Source organism: Nipponia nippon, unplaced genomic scaffold (genome assembly GCF_047370975.1).
Source record: "Nipponia nippon isolate SJK-2023a ecotype South Korea unplaced genomic scaffold, ASM4737097v1 scaffold_43, whole genome shotgun sequence".
Taxonomy (NCBI): domain Eukaryota; kingdom Metazoa; phylum Chordata; class Aves; order Pelecaniformes; family Threskiornithidae; genus Nipponia; species Nipponia nippon.
This window is the reverse complement of record NW_028262362.1, coordinates 659567-673978: the sequence shown is the minus strand read 5'-3', so window position 1 is coordinate 673978 and position 14412 is coordinate 659567.

The window sequence follows — 14412 nt, the reverse complement described above, 5'->3', positions numbered from 1 at the left end:
CTGCCTCCAGTAACTCTGCTCGTAACCGATTCTCGTCATTTCTCCCCAGCCAGGAGCGGTTGGTAACACGCAGCAACGCGCTCGCGTCTACCAGGGAGAGATGAGGGGGAAACAATACCTTAAGGTGCAGTTGCCCTTACGTTTTTACGGCTGCTTATAAGGCTGAGGCCATCAAACGCCAGATACGGGGACCTTTGCGTGGTGAGAAGCAAAGCTGCGACTGGAGCCGAGGCTGGAGCTTTATCACACCCGGGCTGCCCCGGAGCCGGTGCTCTTTGGGAATACTCTGCGTGTCGAAGGAGGGCAACACCTGGGATGCTGCAGGCACACGGGAGGAGAGAGTCACCTCTGCAGGAATAAACTTCACACGTGGCCAGGGAGCGAAAACCAAACGTGCCCGGTCGGCTCTAGGGCCGCGTAGAGACCTTTAACGGTAACGACCGCTTCGCTTGAAAAAAATACATTAAAACCCCCACCAATCCTGCCGGCAATAGCCGTTCGACTACTCCTTAGAAAGACAGCGAGTCCCATTAATCATCAACAAGGCAGTAGACCGGTATGACAAAAATACGCAACCGTTAATAGCCAGGCACCAGCAGAGCATCCCATTGGGGAACATTATTTAGGAGGCTGTGCTGTTACCAGTCCTGCTGGGAAAAACCCTGCTGCGTGAAAGGAGATACGGGAGGGCTGCAGCGCACGTGGGATGTAGCAGGGGTTAGTCGCTTCGAGCCAGCAGCGTGTATCGCTGGCGATGGACATCGGCCAAGGATGCGGCTCCAGTATTGACTCTGGAAGACAGAGCAGGATTATTCTGCCAGATCCCGGGGTGCTTCATTTGTGCAAATTCTCCGTGATTTTAATGAGATTTTGCATGAGTAATAATTCATCAGCCTTGAGTACAGGCCGGGGAGAAATGAAGCGTGGGCATTTGCAAGGTCGCTGGCTGGAGAGAGGGTGACATTGCACGGGGCCGTGGGCTCCGGGAGCAGAAATGAGCCCGACACGCTGCTCTTGGAACCGAAGGCACGAGTGAAAAATGGAGCCTAAATAAACATTTGTCATTTCATTTCTAATTACACAATTACGTAAATGTATGATATGAGCAGTCAAGAGCCTGGAGTTTTCAGTAAAGAGTCCCTTAAGTAAATAAATGTTTTCAAGCGATTACATTACCGGGCTGGGATTTTAAAAAATAAAATGCTAAGAATTGGGCAGGATTGCAGCAGAAAGCAAGGGGGAAAAACCAAAACAAACCAGAAAAAGCGGCTGTCGGAGAAATGAGCCTCGGGAGGCGGCGGGCTCTGCAGAGGCCCTTTCTTCTCCCGCTGCCGCTCCAGGGGACGGGAGCTGTGTTACGAAGGCTGGCGGGCTGGTCTCCAGGCCCTCGGTCCAGAGCAGCGCCCGGGCTTCTCGGGATCACCGTGGGGGATTTTTCTCTGCGGTTTCTGGAGTTCAGCGCAAAGCCGCTTTCCTGCAGTTCCTTCAACGTGCTGCCACTTCGGCTGTGCCGAAGTAAGGACGGCTTCCAGGTGGCTGACAGCCGGGGGGGCCGAAGCAGCAACCTGGCTCTTGGCGGCCGCCGCCGGCTCGGCGCCCTCCTGCGTGGCGGGTACCACCTCGGCCGGCAGCCCCCCACTCAGCGCGCGGAGCCAGCTCCCACCCTGCCTGCCTGCCTGCCTGCCTGCCTGCCGCCCCGCTCCACCGCTGCCTCTGCGAGGAGCTAAATATTCATCGAGTAATTAGCCAGTGCAGATTAGCGGTATGAAAAGACAATTCCCTCTAATTATAAGAGATATCAGCTCGAAGATGCCACACAAGGACATCAGTCGCAATGGAAGTACGGAATATAAATAAATATATACGTGTAAAAACAAACAACAGCCTATCAAAACAACCGAGAACAAAACCCAATCCCTGCAGTACATTTGATAATTAAATATTTATCGGAGGAGAGGAAGTAAAATCCATTTACTCTTTTGGGCTAGTTACAATCTTTCTTTTAAAAATCCTTTGCAATTAGTTTCTTCCTTCCTCGGAGATGAGAACGCTGAAATAGTCTTCAAGTCCATCTCGAACGAAGTGCGGAATATTTTCCCGTCTGATTGGTATGTGCGTGCACAAGTGTTTCAAGGAACTTTCTTTAGCTTAGATCTTCCTGCTGAGGGTCCTTAATGACGGGTTGCTCTGGGTTCTGCAAGCTGGAGGAATCGCGTTCTTAATGCTTACCATTAACCCAGGGATTACCGTAAGCATCGCTTCCTATAGTTCCTTTATCCTCGGTAAGGGCTACAGAGAGCTGTGTCTAAACCAGACAAATTCATCTCAGCTCCTTCTAGTCAGTTTTTGGGGCGAGGGCTGCCTTCGCTGCTCGTCCGATGCCGCCTGATTTCAGGAATCCTTATTCAGGACACCGCTCTGCTAACGCCCGTGGCATTAACCGTCGCGCCTAGGAACCGAAGCGCTGGCTGGAAGCGGCGAGGGCGTCGATCCGACAGACGTACAACAGACGTCGGTCGACCGCGGCAACGCTCCGTGCGGGCACGGGCTCGCTTCTCCGGGGACCGCGCCGCGGGACGTGGCCCTGCCCAGCTTCTGCCTCCGGCGTGGTTGTCAACGACCCAGCTGCCCAGGAACACGCGCTCCTGCCGGCACCGGGCCCCGAGCCCCGGCCCAGGGGTGCGACAGCCCTGGGCCAGCCCCCGCTTTCCCCTCCGTCCTCTAAAAACCGGGACGCGAAGCGCTGCTATGAAATTTCGCGTTTGAGATAATTGCATTAAGGTAATTGCCACTACAGCATTATTTTCCATTCCTAGGAGAGGATGAGAGGAAGGCTGAGTGTATTGTGTCTGCGTTAGCAGATTAATAATTACAGCCCTTTGGAACAGCGCTGGTTTGTATAGATTCACAGCTGCCGGATCATTACGAGGCGAACTTGAAGATACCCTATAGAGGCAATATACCGCGTGCTGCACGGTTTGTTTCTTCTGCTGCTCCGTCGTGGCTTTTCTGCGCTTTCATCAGATTCACAGCTTGTTAGAAACGGAAAACACTTACTACCTGAAGAAAGCGAGAGCTGGAACCACGTAGAACGGCAAAGCGCCATCGGGGATTGCCTGGCTAACACCTTTGGAAGGAAACGTTCAGTCCATCACGGGAACGCTCTATGCTGCTCGACGGCAGCCGTCCTCGGGAGGCTCTCTGGCCGCACGCGGGTGTTAACCGAGCCTCAGAGTCCCCCCGCGACGGACAAGGGGATCTGCGGAGATCTGCTTCTGCTGCCGAGACGCAGCCGCCTCTGCGGTCGCTCTCGATGTGCTGCGAAACAATCTCGGAGGGGGAGCGGAAGGCTCCCGTGGTCTATTGAAGAAGATGAATAATTTGGAGAAGCTGGATGAAATTACCGGCGCGGGTTAACTCAACATCACAAAAAAGATAACGCAGAAACTCTGACGATCCCGTAGCACGAGGGAGCACCGGTTCTGTATCCCATCTAGTAGAGCGCACGCCCGGCCACAAAGACGACCGGCGTAGCGTGAACTCATGGCAAACCGGGAAGAGGACATCGACCGTACGCAGAAGAAACCGCTCTCTTTAGCTCTGCTGCCTGATTAGAGCGAACTGAAAAATAAAAACATAAACAGCGAACAGAAAATTAGATTGATAAATTGATTTCAATTTTCACAATCTGGGATGTAACACGGCAAAGAGCTCATCTGAACGCGAAGAACTCTGTCTTCCCTAATGGTGTCTCTTTCATATATTGATTAATGTCTATATAAAGCAGACCATCTAATTTAGGACACGGTAAAACAATACTACATTTCTTCTGCAAAGCACCTTCAGGAGCTTAACCCAGAATTTTGGCGTAAAGCAAGCACCGGTTATTCACAGGCGACGCAGTCGGTAGAGCAGACCACGGAGAGGAGGCAGGCTCTTTCGGGAGGGCAGCAGGCACGAGGCCGGGTCTGCACATCCGCCGTTGCTGCTCTTCCCGTGGGGGAAGAAGAGGGGACCGGAGGGAGCCCGCTTCCAGCAGGCATCCGATCCCGAAGACGCTAGGGAAGCCTATACAGGACGGCGAGCGGGACGATGCCAAAAGGCTGACAAAGCGGGGAAAGCGGGCGGGAGCCTCCCGAGGGGCGGCGCGGAGGCCCCCGCTGGCCCCGCCGCCCCGCACCGCTCCGGCAGCGCGCAGCCCGCCCGCTCCAGCTCGGCCAGCCTCGCAGAGGGACTTCGGATCAGGCTCTAAGCTCGGTAAGTCCTTGTCAGAGCCACGACGCGCCTGTACGGCCGCGTGGCTTGACCTCTGCGCGTTGGAAATTATATTCCAGTCTCTCTACAACACCCAGTGGAGTACCAGGACCGAACACCTACAACCACTCCGTGAGGAAAAGAGGATGACAGCTACATCTGTAATACCCAGCAGAGGAGAGGAGACTGCTTTCTCTCTTTTTTTCTTTTTTACATGTGCAATTATAGTGCTGAGCATTATTTGGATTTGCCTCCGCAGCGGCTGCCGTCCTGCAGCATGCTCCAGCCAAATTACATTTCAGCAATGACATTTCCACTCACAGCAGCAGAGCCTGGCTCCCCTCTGAACGGGAAGGAAAGGGAGGCAATGGCTGTAGCGTTTGTTCTTCCAAACAAGAAGCGTTTGTTCTTCCACGGACACGGCCAACGTGCGACGCGAAGGGCCGGCTGGCTCCGCCTTGCTGCTTTGTAGCGGAGCTCGCGAAGACAGATCGCTTGCAGCTGGAGGGCCGGGTCAGGAGTCCCTGTTTAAATAGTAGTAGCTAATCTGGCTGTTTAATCTCTTAATTCCCATTCATACTTCCCTACCTCCTTACCTATCCATCGAGGCTAATTACACCAGGCTCGTTATCTTAGCATCCGATGCCCTCTAACCGTTTTCACGCTGTCACCAGCACGCTTACAAACTTCTCTGCAGCGTGGCACGCGGAAGCGGCGCCTCGCTTGCCACGGAAGAGCAGCACGCCAAGCAGCAGACTGCTTGGGGGGGGTCCTTGCCCGGCTCGTATTTAAGCAAAACTAAAGTAATCGCCAGGGCGACGATGCGTCGTCAAAGATGATTTTACGAACCATCATCTTCCGAAGGGCTGTGCGGCATCCAGGCACGCGTAGTCGGGTCTTTGCCATGCTCACCACTAAATTACCTTTCCCTGCTGCCATACTAATTGCTAACCCTCGGCAGGAAAAATGCTGCTGTTGTTTTTCCCCTGCTGTCGAAACGAAAAACACCATGCGAATCCTGAATCCTCTCCCGTGTTTCCAGCAGCGTTTCATCTTTCTGCTGCTGTTCTCTGGAGGTTTATGCCTCACGGTCTGGAGGAACCCGCAGCATCCATCCCTCCCTGTTTCTTGTCTGTTTAAGTGGCAAGGGCTTGTCAATGCACGGAAGCTTCATTGATTTACTGTAAGACGCGGGCTCGCGCTGCTCAGTCGAACCGCTGACCGTGCTCCCGTTCCGGATAAGGAGCGGTTCCTCGCGGATCAGCAGAGCCCGGTCAGGCACTGACAACGCACCAGGACCGGAGCGTCCTACGGCAAGGAGGGGGCAGAGGAGAGGCAGGGTAAAGGCCTGCCATCGCATCTTCAGCCAGATCTCAGCAGCCTCAGCCAGCTCCACCGTCCCTGCGAGAGGAACGGGGGCTTCTCCTCGTCTCGCACCGCTCTGCGGCGGCTTCTGCTTCTCAGCAGCTGGTACTACAGGGGACCGCAGGGTCTGCAACGCCTCACAGCAGAAGGACTTGGGGATAAGGGTGTGTTTGTTTGCTTTTACAGCTCGTTGCAATCTTCAGGTGCGCCGGCACCATTAAAAAAAAGGAGCAGCATGTAAATTGCTGGCTGTATTGCGGCATAATGAAGTACTGTTTCCCTCGTCGCTGCATTTCGTTGTACGGAATCAGGAAAGGGAACTGGCCCGACGCAAGCTCCCGCTTTACTCCTAACGCTGCGGAAACGAGAGCAGAATCGCAAACCTCCTTTCCTTTCCAGGCTGGGGAAGGGCTGGCTCGGCCCCGGGAGCTCGGGCACGGCGTCGGGCGGGAGGGAGGGACGGGCGAGGCAGGACGAGCTGCAGACGGAGCACGCGGACGAGCAGCGCCGAGGCCCCAGGGATGCGTCTCTTCTCCGGCAGACAGCAGGCACTCCGAGCACGGAAGGGGTTAGAAAGCTTGTAAACTAATTCCAGTTAATAAATGATCGATGTTGTCATTCTTCGGGGTGTAATTTAAGTGGGAAGATTTATCGTCGTTCTGAAGAGCCAGAAGATGTGACGGGAGAGCTTCTGCCTGCTGGAAAAGGAAGCATTTAAACCCTGATGTTTTCGTGCGGGCTGGATTTGGTATTCCTGTGCCTTGGAGTATCCCCTGCACCCCTGCCTCATCGGGGTGCCCGGTGCCTCCCCGGGCCAGCGTCCCCACGCTCCTTCGTGTGCACGTGCCATACGGCGCGGGCCAAAGCCCTCCCCGCAGCCGGAGCCGCGGCCTCGCCACAGGGCACCGCTCTGGGGCCCCGAGCACCCCGGCCCTCAGCCGCGTTACGGCTGATGATAATCCCCCTTCTAAAGACCTTGCTGGCTGCCGCGCCAACGAACGCCGTGTTGCCAAGGCAAGCTCTGCAGCCGTATTTTCTGTGCTGATCAGGCTGTCAGCACCCCGCTCCTTCGTTCTCTGCCTGGCAGCGCGAGCGAAACGGTTAAAAAGACGTGAAGAAGAAAGCCCTCGAATCTCACTTCCCTTTCAACTTGCAGGAAGCCTTGGAGGGCTTTCTGGAAAAGCCATCCTCCGCTGTCAGCCCTCCGCAGGCTGACCCCGAGAGCCGCCTCCCTGCCAAGCTGGTCACCTCCCAGCCCGCTTCCAGCTCCAAGCTTCTCCTCCCCGTCGGGCTGCGCTGGGCAGACCCTTCCCCTTCCCCTTCCCCTTCCCCTTCCCTTCTCCCAAGCCGTCTTTGTGTAAGGGATGCGCAGGGACCCCAGGTGCTGCTCCCACCCCTTCTGGGCATCTGAAGCAGTGGAAGAGAAGCACCCCAAGGTCCGCCAGTGAGAAATTTAAGCAGCAGCTTGATCCTCTGTCTGCTGAACTCACTGGGGAAACTCCTCTCGAGTTCAACAGGAGATAGCTAAAACGCGTTATTGTTACCGTTACGTATAAACACCGGCCAATTTGGTTACGTTCATCTGCGCTGAGTCCCGGCCCTCTGTAGGGAATGAATCAGGTTAGCAGCTACAGCCCTGGGCTTCCAGCAATCCCCTCTTCGATAATATAAACAGAAAATTGGAAAGAAAATGTCATCTCAGTGAGTTCATTCCTGAATCACGGGTTTGATGAAATACTCTGTATAAACCCTTAAACTGCCTGAAGCCATTCGCCTGAAAAAAGGTAACGTTCCTCCTAGGCAAAAAACAATTAGCAATACAATTAGTTTTCTCAGAGGCAGCGATAAATAATTGGATTCTTTCTTTCCTGGGGAGGGAGGCAATGACAGATCTCAGTTCCTTGTATCGACAGCAGAGGAAACAGCCCGTGAACCCGGTCATTTGCGGGGGATTTCGATCTATCAGCTGTGAGTTGGGAGAAGAGGAGAAGCACGAAAGCTCGGATTAGCTGTCAAACCTCCATCCGCTCCCGCAGCAGCACGCAGCGGCCACGGCCCACTCGGGCTGTTAGGCAGCCAGGCGAGAGCCGTGCCCGCTTCTGCGCGGAAGGGGCCACCCGACAGCAACAGGCTCCGCGCCCCACGCTTCCAGCGGTTGCGCACATCTGGACGGATACCCCGGCGTGGCTGCGGCTCTCCACAGCTGGCTCCGGGTCTCCCTGCTGCTCCCCGCCGCCGGCACGCGGAGGGGGCACGGCGTGGCTGTGGTGCCGGCAGGCTCCAGCCCGAGCCATCGTGCAGCCTCCCCTTTGTCCCTGCGGCTCCCCGGCACCCGGGCCGGAGGGCAGGAGCCCGCCCGATTTGTGCAGGGGCATCGCGCCCTCCCGGCAGCTGGGAGGGAGCTGAGGTGCTGCGGACGTGCTGCAAGCGGCCTTTCGCCAAACCGACCAGACGGCAACGGCCCGAGAGGCTTGGGGCTTCCTCCCAGCTACCGGCCCCGGCACGTGTTGAGTTGCAGCATCTCTGCATCCTTCTGACTGCAAGGACGCGCCAGCAGCGTCGGGAGAGCGCTATTACGAATCGCACCGGCCGAGGTTTTCGCAGGGAAGGGGAGGTATAGATTTGTCTCTGCCACTGAGCGACGAACGAGTACCAGCGCACAATTTTAAGTTATGTATTTCTGATCAATAACCTGTTCCCATTGATTCCCCTACGTGCTGTAATGAACTGATTAAGAGAAAGACAGCTGCACAACCCAGCGCAAGCTGGCCTGCAGCTCTCCGCGGGGCAGCAGGGCGGCAGCCAGTGCTCTCGGACAAGGAGGCTCGCCGGGCTGGGCACGTCTTCTGGCGGGGTGGGTAGGGGCTCCCGGGCCACGCTGGGGTGACGGCCTCCGAGCTCGAAGACTTCCTACGCGAGCACCGGGGGGGGGGGGGGGGGGAGGGGGCTGCACCTCTCTCCCACCGAGCACACGTTTCTTCTTGGCAAGAAATTCCTGTCCCGCGGCCAAGCAGAAGCCGGCCCTTTCAGACCTCACAAAGAAATGCAAACGGATGGGGGAGAAAGCCGATGTTTTCAACATCTGGTGAGACGCAGCTTCTGCACTGGCAGCTTGGGACCTTCTCATCCTGTTTGAGCCAGTTCGTTTGTATCTGCTCTCTCATCTGTCTGTCTTCGTTTGTTTTCCTTCGCTTCCGTCCTTCCCTACCCTTTCCAAAACAGGAGAGTGAAAAGTACGTATTTCGCCCCCTTAGCTACTTTCATCTGAAATTAGAGCTCACGTTGGCTGACCCTGCTGGGGCTGAATCTCAGCATTTTCTGTATCGAGTCCTTCCTGTAAAATTCATTAGATGGTGCAGCATTACCCTCATAAAAATGCAATAAATGGCCCTGTTTGCATTATACGCCATAATGACTCTAACCTAGCGGCATTCTTAGAAAGCCCTCTTTAGAAACAAAGGCGGAGGAAAAAAACCTAACAGAAATCTTTTGGATAATTAGATTGCTGGAGTGCAGGAACCTTTAAAATCATTTAAAGGAAACCCAGACTTTAAATCAGAGGTTAACAGCATTCGGTACAGTTGCAAAACTCCGCGGCCTCGCCATCTTGCAACGGCTCCTTTGCACCCTGCGTGCGCTAGCGATCGTCAGAGGACGATTTTCGTGCCTTTCCCTGGGTTTCCCCATTTCTTCCAGGCAGGCTCCCGAGAAGCTCTCCTTTCCCCCCGCCCGCCCTGGGTGGGGGCTGCGTCGCGCACCGCGGGGCTGAGACGCCGGGATGCTCCGCGGAGCGCGGGGCGGGCGCGACAGGCGAGCGTTGGTGGGAGGAAAGGAGCAGTTCGTACCCGTAACGCACGCCACCAGGTTTCGCACGCGGGGCCGGGCGCGCCGGCGGGCGCGGGGACTGCCCAGCGGTGGCGTATACGAGGCTGGCCGCCTGTCCAAGGTGGCGTGCGCGGTTATTAAATTTGCTCGCTGGATTTATTTGCCTCATTTCTCTTTGCCGAGCCGGAGTTTGCCCAGTGCCTTCTGAAATTTAGCTGCAAGAAAAGACCGTATGTTTCCTCACGCCTGTATTACGTATGCTATAAAATGTTTGTCACGCTGATTTAAAAAGAGATGTTGCATCACTTACCAAATATTTAGCCCTATATGAAAGGAGTCAAATTTTACTGCATTTGAAATCAATGGCGTAGTGCAATCTATTCTGCTGGGTCCGGACTGCCTTCCAATCACTCACCTTTTTCATAAATAACAGCCGCACCGATGTGCGTAAACCAGACCAGGGATGAGGGGCAGCTCTGGCCCGGCCCCGGCCTCAGCCCCGTGCCGCACCGGAGCTGGGACAGCCCTCGGGGGGCTCCTCCAGTCCCACAGCAGCTCCGGAGCAGGGCTGGGATGCTGCAAGCCCGTGCCGCTCACCCCGGGAAGCCCGGCTGGGGTCGCCAAGGGCAGGAAAGCTGGGGCAGCCAGAGCATCCCCAGGGTGCCCGCAGAGCTGCGCTCCCCGGGAGCGGCCTCTGAACCGGAGAAGGAAAACCAGCTTTTACGCCGCCTCCGAGGTCTTTCTGGAAGTCTGGCCCCGTCTCCTGTGCCAGGAGCATCCCTAACGTCATTACAGCCCTTGCCCTGGCACGCGCGGAGGCTGGCGGGCGCTGCGATGGGCACGCGGCGCGCGGAGCGGAGGCGGCAGGCAGCGGCCAGCACCTCGGAGCACGGCTGTCCGGGAGAGGCTGCGCAGTCAGGGGACTCGGAGAGGTTGCAAGCAGCTCTGCAGGCCGCTGGGAAACGCTCACGGAATTTTTGTTCCCCAGCTACAGGAAGCGGGAAAGGGAAAGCCCTCCTTGATCACGGCGGAATTAATTACTCGGCGACGATCAGGAAAACCTTTCTAGAATTTCTGAGTTAGAGTGTCTGTTCCTCCAGCTGCGGTCCGGGGTTCGGCTGGGAACGCGTCCGTCGGTCCCTCACCCACCCGTGGCCGTGGGGCTGGCGTGGGGACCGCCCCCCCCCCCCCCCAGTGATTTACCACGCGCTGTCCGGTGACAGCCCGCTAACGCAATAATGCTTCGGAGCACGTCGTATGCTCGCAATAAAGGGCTTTCAGCTTTGCTAAACACTTTGCTGCTGCTCTGGTGTTTACCTGACCTGGCAGCCATTTATTGCTCTTTCAACTGCTCGCTTCTAAACATTATGGCTTAATTATATTTCAGGAAAGCAGCACTTCAGAAATATGGAGCTTGCTGTTTCAGTCAGGACGTGCATTTACTTGGCCCTCAGTTCTTCACCGGCTAAAGCAATTTTATCTCTACTTCATGGAGTTAAGTTATAAAGCGGAGACATAAAGCCACGGCGAGGAAGAGTAAAGCACGGCTGGGACAAGGGAGAGGAGAAGGACCTTGCATCGGAGGCTGCACAGAGCATCCGTGGCCCTGGTGCTCACCTCCTGCCAGGCGGGGGGGGGGGGGGCACACCTGCACCGAGCTTCTCCCAGTTCTCAGCCCCTCTCTGCACGTGCCCAGAGGAGGGGAGCACAGGGGAGAGGTGGCGAAGGGGATGACGGGTTGCTTCGGTCCCTGCTTGTTCGCTTAAATACAGCGGGGTCTCGGATAAAGCCAGGCCCTGCAAGCCAGCGACCGCGTGAGAACGGCCAACCCAAATATAGCGCAGTAACTGGATTTCTCCCCGCGTTCCCCGGGGCAGGGCTCCTGTCCTGTAATTTACTCGGATGGTATGTGGAAATGAAAACAAAGAGAGCATGAAAACAACAGCTCGCTGCTCCGCAAGGCCGGTAATCGAAAACTCCTGACACTGAACAGAAATGAAAATGTTAATGGCAAACACCCAAAGCAAATGCATTCCATATGCAAAGGATCGCCATAGGCTGACAAATACAAATGTTGCCTTAGCTACAGAGGGAGGAAACGCAGAAACGCTGCGGCAGAGAAGAAAGCAGACGTACTCCCTGCCGAGCGCGGTGCAGGTCCCGGCACCCGTGGCTGCCTTCGCTCTCCCCGGCCTGGAGCAGCACGCGGCGATTCCTGCCGCACCGTGACGTGCGGCTGCGGTTCCCCTTTCCCCCCTGTACACCTCGGCAACTGGGAAAAGGCTGGCGCAAGGCGAGGGAGCCCTCGGCCACCTCCAGCGCCGGGGGACGAGCGCGTCCCCTCCGACCAGCGCCTTCCGGCACAGGAGGGGTAAAAGCCCCGCCGAGAGCGATATGCACTAGCGCAGGGCGGTCGCCACCGCCGTGAATTACCGCCTTGTTCGGAGGAGGCACGCCATAAATTTCTCCCGTAAAAGTTCTCGAGTCGGAATAGGAGGGAGAGGCTAACGACTTAAAAATAATACACAGAAATACAGCAAGAATACGGAATGCCTCGGCGGCAAGCCCAAGGGAAATTAGCCTAATGCTTGGCAAATGTCGGAGAGCAAGGGGATTACTCTTCCCCCAGCCCCGGCTGCTGCCACGGGAGAGTTTATAGCACTTTGTCTTTTACGGCTGGAGCTCTTTATGGCTCTGGGGGGTTTTATAGCGGTAGCGGTTCCTCCTTGCATGCATCTTTGTTGTCACGGACAAGGAGATCTGGTGATTAGGTTACTAACCTGGGACTCGAGAAACCTGGACTCGGTTCAAACCTCTGCTCCTCGGCAGCTCGGCTATAAAATCCCGGCCGCATCGTTTGGCCGAGCCCCAGCTCGCCGAGGCCGGCCTCGCTCCCAGCCACCCAACCCGGCCTTTGGTCTCACCCCGCGTTCCTCGGGCGCGGGTGATGCTTTTTGCAGCTCCCGCAGGTTTTTCTTTTTTCCCCATTTTTTTCCCAGGCTCGCTGCATGCCTGCAAAAACGGGCAATTTTCACACTTCTTGGGTTTCACCACAAGCATGCCTTCTAGCTCCATCTGTGAGCCTTAATTAGTGAATTTACTGACAGAAACTTTATTAACGCAGCATTTAGCTCTGCGGGCAGCGTCTTGCGCCCTTCAGAGCAGCCTGTTCAGCAAAACACGCGCTCCCGGGGCAGCCCAGCCCCTGCGCGAAGGCGGCAGCGGCGCTCAGCACCGCCGGCCCTGGGGTGTTTTCCTGCCCTTATTTCGCCTGCTCGGGGCCCAGGAGCACCCGCCCCTGCCCGGTTTTGGCGGAGGGTGGTGGCAGACGGTCAGGCGAGGACAGCCCGGACCCGGGATGGGGACCGCGTCCTGCCCGGGGCGAGCCAGGAGGAGCAGATGGCAGCTCCTGCTCCCCTTCTTCCCCCGGCTGCTCCTGCTCCGCGGGAAACTAAACCGCCGTGGCCATCGCGAGCCATATCCACGGCAGGTCCGTGGCGAGGAGAGAGGCGGCTTTGCTGTCAGGAGCCGGGGGAGGTGGCTGCTCCGGAGCTGAGGAGCGAGCGCTGCTCCCGTCTTCCGCTGCCTATTTCCAGGCGAAGGCAGGGAGCAGCTGGGGAGGCACAGCCGCCCAGGGAATACACCGGTCGTGGGGAGAGCGGCAAAACGGAGCCAGGCGGCCCATTGGTACCCGCTCCGTGCCCAGCGGCCAAGGGGAGGGCGAACCCATTGCTGTCTGGGATGCTCTGGAGAGCCCGGAGGTGGGAGCCACCGCTCAGCCTGCCAGCGCTCCCGGGTTCCCCGATGCCACCGCTTCTCTCACCCTCTCCATCCACTTCCAAACCGTGCCGCTGCCCCGGCAGGAGCCGGAAACCGCCCGTGCTGAGCGGGCACAGGGCCAAGGCCAAGGCCACCCGCTGACACCCAGCTCCGCGCTGTGACCGCGTACCCGCGCACCAGCCAAAAGCAGAGCCCAGCTCTTGTGGGACAGGCCCCCCCAGACAGCGCTCATGAAAGGCATAAACCAGGGTTTCCACTAGATCTTCCTTTCTCTTCCCGGTTTTTCTCTCCTAGATTTTTTTTTTTTTAAAAGACATTAACCAGAAATGAAAGTTAAATGTGAAGTCGAAACAATAAGGCATGGAAATAGCAGAAATAACTTAATTAAGTTTTTAAAGATTTCCATGCTTGAATAAATTAGCCTTCCTGCAAATGTCACAACAGTCAGAAAAAATGTGTAATCAATGGAGCACAATGTTACTTTGCTCTTTATTTAAATGAAAGCTCCGGTGGTGTGTTTCTCCTGCTGCTTCCCCGAGCCTCCCTCTCTTCCCCACGCTCCCCACCGCCCCTTTCCCCGCATGCCGAGCTGCTCCGGGGGAAAAGCTCCAGAAAGGCAAACGTCAGCTTTTCTCCGTACGGGCAACGAGCTGGAGAGGCTCCGTTCGCTCTCCTCCCCTGAAGCTGGCGAGGGGAGCGGCACCGCAGGGAGAGCGCCGAGGGCCGGCGCCGTGACCAGGAGGGAGGGGACGCTCCCGCTTTTTTGTCAATGAGGCAAAAAAAAGGCAGAGTCGGCGGGAACGGAGGGCATTTTGATCGGGAATACGCCAAAGCTTCCCAGTGCCGCTCGGGCCCCTGCCCGCCCTGCTGCCCGGAGAGGACGCCGCTCCCGAGGATGGGAATCCACTGGGGACGGTTTGGGGGAGAGCAACCAGAACAGGAAGAGAGTTCAAAACGCCGATACGCGATAAAAGGGGAGAAAATGTTGGTTTGCTTATCCTAGAGAAGAAAGACGAGGGGAGACATGAAAACAGGCTTCAAACATTTAAAGGAAAGCTCTGAAAAGGAAGAGAATAAACAGGTTTTCATGTTCGCTCTGAGGATGACAAGATAAACATAAACTGCGGCAAGGAGCATTCATGTTCGACATCAGAAACGCGCTTCCAACGCCGAGGCGAGGCAAGGCTT